Consider the following 7,078-nt stretch of genomic DNA (forward strand, 5'->3'; position numbering starts at 1 on the left):
AATTCATTAGGCTCTCTCAGCTGTACTTTTCTCACTTGCGAAATGTGAAAAATACTAATTTCATACGATTGTTAAGGAATTCAGTTAGCGAATGTATGAAAAGTCTTTAGCGATGTTCCCAACCTAGATGGACCTTTGCTGCATATTAGCACCGTTCTTCTCTGCAGTGCCCCATGAAATTCGCTGCATCCAGAACTCTGGTGGCTCAGCTGGCAACTGCTCCCTGTGCTCCAGACGTTATGTTCAGCATGGTGAGATACTTTTAAGAATTTCTTTCTTGAGGGGCGGGGTGGATATCTTCCCTTTTCTTTGTTCAGAGAGGCAGCAGACTATCACGTGGGTGCCTGAGTTGGTGTGTGCAATCCAGAGTTCTCTGCCATTAGAGACAGCACAGCTTCAGTAACAGGATGAAAGCAGTCTCAGACCGAATGGGCAGATTCATTTGTAAACAATTCATTTGTAACTAATCACTAAGGTCCAGAAATTTGGGGAACTCAGTTGCTTTTTCAGGGTACGTTTGGCACCTCTCACAGGAAAAACACAAAAGAGAAGGTCTTGAAAATTTCTGCAGTTTCTGAGCTATACCACCTAAGCATTTCAGATCGTCCTAAACTCTTCTAGAACCTACTGTGGGAGCATTTGAAATATCCAGAATGAGGTAGTGTTCACCTGATTTTCCCCCCTAACTTGACCATTTTGGTCCAATCACTGTTGCTGCCTTTATAGTCAGGTTTCTCCTAGGTCCCAAGAACAGGTTTCGTAGCTATGAATTGTTGCAAGACTGCTTAGCTAACCCGACAGCGGTCACCTATTTCACTAGGATGGGGCTGTTCCAGAACTTTCTCAAAATTTGGTCTCAAAGACCCTCTGAAAGTACTGAGGAGTGGGAGTAAGAGACTTAACAATTCTGTTCCCAGAAACTCTGGACTCAGCCCACTTTGCATCCTGGCTTCAGCCTCATCCGAGCCCCGAGGTCAGGGATAGCAGTGCCCGCGCCCTGTGCCACGGAGCCCACTGCAGTCTTCCTCCTAACAACGGCTCAGGGAGGCTGCCTGGGCTAACTCACACCAATAACAGCAAAAATGCACTGAGCACTTGCTAGATTTTATGCCGGGCACTTCAGTGCTCATCTCAACCCTGTGAGGCAACGCTCTTCTACCATGTGAAGGGCAAACAGAGGACCAGAGGGGCTAAGTTACTCACCGCGTGGCAGAGATGGGGTTTGAACTGAGGCAGGTTGTGCCTTTGATCAGCACGAGGGCGCAGGCCCTAAAGAGTGGGGGCCTCGGCGAGACTGGCACCAAACCACCAATTTCTCATCCCCTGGCTGGTGCTCTTCCTGATACATGGTGCTGAAGGCACTTTATACTGTGGCTTATTAAACTTTAAGCAGCTTAGAAAACCACTCAATTTTGCTCCTGTGCAGCTGGGAGTGATCAGCTTGGTACGCGCCTGCTGGTCAGCACCCCTAACCAATGGGGCAGCACTAGCTCCTCTGGAAGGATCTTAACTCTGGCTGCCCATTAGAGGTTCAAGGTGGCTTTAGATAAATGATGAGGCCCATTGCCAATGAAGTAAATAAAAACCCATGGGGGTGGAGCCAGGAACAAGTATTTCCTAAAAGCTCCCAGGCGAGTCTCATGGCCTTCATGGTTGGAAACTTTTCACCTAAGTCATAAAGGCGTGAGTTCTGAAGTCTGCAGGATGGAAAGTCAGCCTCTCCCCCACCGGGGACCCCGTGGGGCCCCTTTACATTTCTTGCTTAGGGCTCCTGGCCCTGGCTGCACATTGGAATCAATGGGTAAGTTAAAAACCACCCATGTTGGGCACCAACCCTCAGGGAACATGACTTAACACAAGTGAGCCAGGCCTGGGCACCAGCATTGTTAAAGGTCTCCCAGTGATGCTTCTGTGCAGCCAGGGTCGAGAACCCCAGAGCTCGCCCTGCCCCCAAGCCAGCGGATGGGTCCACGGGACCCAGGCCAGTCTTCCCCTGGGCGCTCCTTTTCAAACGTGGGTCACTTGATCTGTGTTCAAAGGGGCTCCCAGAACTGCTTTTTTTTTTTCTGTGGGGTGCCCTGTGTTCCTCTCGGCAGCAGAGCCCAGAGGAGCTCCTAGTCCACAGATAGATCCCAATTCCTAAAAGATTCTCATCTCATCAGCAATCTCTCTGCCTGCACAGAACAGCTCTGTTGTATGAGGTCTCTCTCTCTCTTTTTTAATTCTAGGTTTCTCGCAGTCACTAAAATATCTTGGAGGCAGAGGCTGGCTTTGATAAACTGTCAGCAGAGTTGAAAACTGTAATTTCTAAAAAAAAAACCAAAAAACTAAGCCCTCCCTTTTCTGGTCTGTCCCACTGGCAGGCTTGGGGACTGCGGATTCGCACAGCTTTTCTGGCCTCGGGCCCAGCCGCCCTCCCCTCCTCCCGCCCCACAAATTAATGGAGTGCTGCTGAGAGACCCGGGTGCCTCTCTTTGGCCTCTCTGCCATCACAGCCTGGCAGCTTCAAAGCTCTCACCATCCTGTTTCCGGCTTCCCCTGAGCCGTGCGGCTGGACTCCGCGGCACGGGTCAAAAGTGCAGCCGTGGCGCTGCGGGCAGGAGCTCGGTGGCAATGACCAGGGCCTCACAGCGCACCGCCTCCACCCCTCCCCCAAACGAACCCTTCCTTGGAAAGATAAGGCTTCTTCTCAGTTCCCGCATCCCCTTCCTCTGCTTCCCGTTTCCTTTTATCCAGACTAAGGCGGCCCTTTGTGAAGGGGGGATGTAGGGTTTTGCACAAATATTTAATCTTTTCCAACCTGCCCTCTCTGCACTGCCTGTCAGTTGCCGGGTTGAAACCGCTCTGTTTGCTTTAGCTAGTAACAGGATACTGTTTTGAAAAGTGATGCAGAAGTCAGATTACTTATGAATCTGGGCTTTATTTTGCATGAATGCTTTTCAAGGCAACTATAGATTTATTTTTTCTTGCTCGCTAAGAATTATGTTGCCAGTGGGGGGTGTGGTGGCCGTTACTGGGGAAAGTCGGGAGACTGCTTTTACTTTTTACCATAGGCTGGGAGTCTCTGCAGCAGAGACTCATTAGCAGTTTCTTTCAGACGAGATCTTCCCCTTTCTTTTTTGGAAATGTCATTATTTCACACGAAATGTAGTTCATCCTGTTGAGTACCCGTTAGAAGTCACGTTAAATATACTGGAGAAAGAAAATGTAGAAATAGAATGATAGTAACCCATTTTCATTAAAAGCCTGGTTTGTGCCACGTGCTTTTGATATCGATGCTACCCCTCCTCACCGTGGTGTGCGGCAAATATATTTTTCCCACTTTACAGGCCGAGAAACAGCATGGTGACCATGTGGTCTGGCTTTTTCAGGGCAGTGCCGACTTTAAATATTGTCCTTCAATATCAGACCGAATAACCTGTCATAGATCCTAATTGTTTAGAAAATGTGGCTCCTGCATATTCTCGTCTGAAGTCAAGTCATCCCTAAAGGAGTCAAGCAATCTATGAAGAGATGAACCCCATGAGAATCATGTACTAAGAGCACTCGGTGAAGTTTGGAGGAGAGTAAGCAGTGGGAAAAGAAAGAGCCTTTTGCAAAACTTGGCCTAAAGAGTCCCAGGTCTGAAAACACTACTGGTAAAACCAAAAATGCAATGATAGGGGAAAGAGGAAATGATCGTGAGACAGTATAGTAACTATTATGTTGTTCCTATGTATGGTATTTTTGAAAATATTAATTGGGGGAAATTTTATAGTACACTAAGTAAAAAGATCAGGTTATAAAATTCAAAATTATGATTCCAATTATATACAAAAATAGAAAAAAAACTGCAAGAAAAACTAAAAGTAGCAGTTATCATGGAGGGCTGGGAATATTTTTATAGTTTTGAAAAGTATTTTCCATATGTTCCATAATGAATATGTATTTTTATTATAATCAGAGCCCCACTGATAAGGTTACGAAAACAAAGGAAAGGAAAATAGCACTGCTCAGTACTCAGCGTTTCATGTGAGTTGTACATCAGGAAGGAGGCCCTGGTGGTAAAAATCATTCGAGTTGCGGCCTCATGTAAGAAAATATATTCTTAGTCTTCCTTCTCCCTTTCCTTCTCTTGAAAGACTGTGCTTATTAGTGTCTGGCCTTCTGTTTGACCCACTGTCTGGTCCACTCTCTGCTCTTACAGAAGGATCCACTTAAACAGATGTGATTTAGAACCACTGCAAATGTCTCTTTCCCGTCCTCCCACGATGAGGAACTAACTAGATACGAGAGGGAGGGTGAGTGAAGGGAAGAGGGGGTCACCTACCCAAGTCACGGTGCCTCGAATCCCCAGAGGAAACCCACTGTGGCCCACATGCTTCTGCTATAGTCGGGGTCCCCGTCTCCTAAACATCTCCAGGCGACAGCTCCTTTGCAAGCTGGTTGTGTGACTTTCCATCCCCTGGCACCAGGGCACAGTCAGAACTGCTAGCAGCTTGATGCTCCAGGGAACAGTGCGCCCTCTGTCTGGAGGTGCCCAGGAGGAAATATGGGACCTGAAAACCCTGGGAGAAAGAACCGGGGGAGGGGACTGTCTGTAGTGAGCCTTGGCCTCAGTTGGAAGAAATAATTTTCATATTCAAAATTTTTAAGTTAAAAACTGTAAACTTTTCTAGCTGGAAAAAGTTTAGAAGTCGAGAGTATTTTTCAAGTTTCAAGTTTTAGAAGTCGAGAGTATTTTTCCACACATTATGGGAGGGCAAAGAAACTATTTCTCGGTCTTCTAATGAAATCTTCATTGTTTTAATTCACCTTGAGGAAATTACCTTTTGCATGAGAGCATTTCCCGCTCTTTACTCCTAGGTCTTTCAGGGGCCAGTAGAGTTTGTATACATCAGATACTCAAGGAAGTAGGTGATGAACACAGGTGAGGGGCTCAGGGACACTCTCTTTCTAAAGAACTAGGAAACTGTTCCTTCCCTGAGTCCTGAAGATTTCCATGCGGTGGAGGGTCCCCCCAGAATTCCCCACTTTGGTACTGTGGATCTTGGGGAGAGGGTTACCCTTTCTGTATCTCAATGTCTTCCATATAAAATGAAGATTACATTACATCACATCCCAAGGTGCTTGTGAGGAGCACTTGAAATATTGGACGTGAACCTGATTTGAAAAAAAAAACATTCTAAATATGGGTTGTGGAAGACAGAGAAGTAAATGACACAGCCAGGCCTCCAGGAGCTTACAGACCAGGAGAGATCACCAACCCCTGACGGGGTCATTGTGTGGGACACACCCAGCTGTCAGGAAAGACCAGAGAGAAAAGACAGGAGGTTGTAGCAGAGCCTTCATGTGGACTCGGTGGGGCTTGACTAGGCTATGGAACGTGGCACTGTCTCCCAGGATTGGGAAAACCAGGAGCAAATGCACCCCAAAGGTAACGGTTTATTGGGTTCAGGAGGCATCAGGAAAAAATGGTGGACCCTACAGAAAGTGTTGAGGAATAACAGGGTCAAGCTGAGCTGTGTCCCCAAAGGAAGAAGGTGCCCACATAGCAGATCTCTACAACCTGCTGTTCAACTGCCTGCTCAGTGCGTTCAGTAAGCTGCTGATAAGGACAAACTGGAAATCTATTTCTAATGTCTTAGAAACAAACGGGGATATAAAGCTTAGGTGTTATTTTAATATACTTTTACTAGATAAAGAGTACTATTTTCCTCTTGAGTTTCTGAGGGCATAAATTGTGGAAAATTAAGTGAGAAAATGCTTCTGTGTCATGAATTATTTGTGGGAATACTAACTCAATGAAACATTGGAGGAGAGAAAGCAATGGTAGGATTGCATGCTTAGAAAGACTATAAATTTTGCAAAAATACAGAGCAATCACACTGTAGGGCAGGCCAATTTCTCCTCACCTTGAATCCCAAAGTATTTCTTTTGGGAATTGGTTTTGTTTTTGTTTTATTTTTAATCTTTCCCCTGGCCTGTAAACAGCTGGTGCTGGGTCTTATGCCAACAAGGGCATTAACAAGGTACCACTGGTTTTAAAAAACTTTTCAATTACAATCGACATACAATATTATATGTATCAGTTTCAGGTGTGCATCCTAGTGATTAGACATTGCATAACCTACTAAGTGAGCATCCGATAAATCTCACGCCCATTAAACACCCTGTGAAGCAGGAGGTTTGGAATTAGAATGGGGACTCCCGGGCAGAGGAGTAGGACAATAATACTGAGAAAGGCATACTGATGGACTTCTATAAGCACAGAATATTGATTTGCTATAGTTTAATGAAGTCTACATTTTCCAAATTTTCTTCATCCACCTTATAGAAATATTTTTCAGTTCCCGCCTGTATTTCGAAAGCTCTTTTCCCATGGTTTGTAGTGCCTGTTCAGATGTCACAGGACTATGTTTGTTTAGACATATATGAGTTGTGTATATTTTTTGGTAAGTAGCAGTTCAAATGTTTTATAGCCCATGCCTACAAGTGAAGCCCATGGATGCAACATGAGCCAACAGTTAAATGCAGGCAGCTGGCAACCGCAAAGTATTAATGGGTCATTTAGGTGCTATCACAAAGCCCATCGGTCTGATCAGTGGGGACTCTCTTCTAAGCGGGGAGCTTATTTGTAGACATAACCACGTCTCCAGCAAACCTGAGTTGAGTGCATTCTTGAGGTCAGATTGCATTGAACCCTAGCTCACTACTTTTACCTGAAGTTACCCCAGGCTGCCTCAACCACATCTGCCATGGCTGGACAGAGCATGGACAAGAGAAAGCTCAGCTAGTGCACAGCATTCCGTGTGGGGTCAGTAGAGGAGCCATCCTGCATGGAGCAGAGAACGCTGGGAATGTCTCTTTGGGATCTGAGTGTCCCAGCCCACTTGTTCCATGTAATAAAACATGCGTTAGCTAGTTAGGGCAGCTTCCTGACCAAACTCATAAAATCTTCAGGTCTAAGCCTGGAAGCAATTTTGTCTTGAGGATATAAGTGTGGTTTTTAACTTTGATAGATTAGTTTAAATGGATGTTGCAATAACACGGGGAATGCTCTAACCACTGGGGGTAAGGGCTGCAACTGCACCTATCT

This window comes from Artibeus jamaicensis, unplaced genomic scaffold, assembly GCF_021234435.1.
Source record: "Artibeus jamaicensis isolate MK-2021 breed Jamaican fruit bat unplaced genomic scaffold, CSHL_Jam_final contig_867, whole genome shotgun sequence".
NCBI classification, from domain to species: Eukaryota; Metazoa; Chordata; class Mammalia; order Chiroptera; family Phyllostomidae; genus Artibeus; species Artibeus jamaicensis.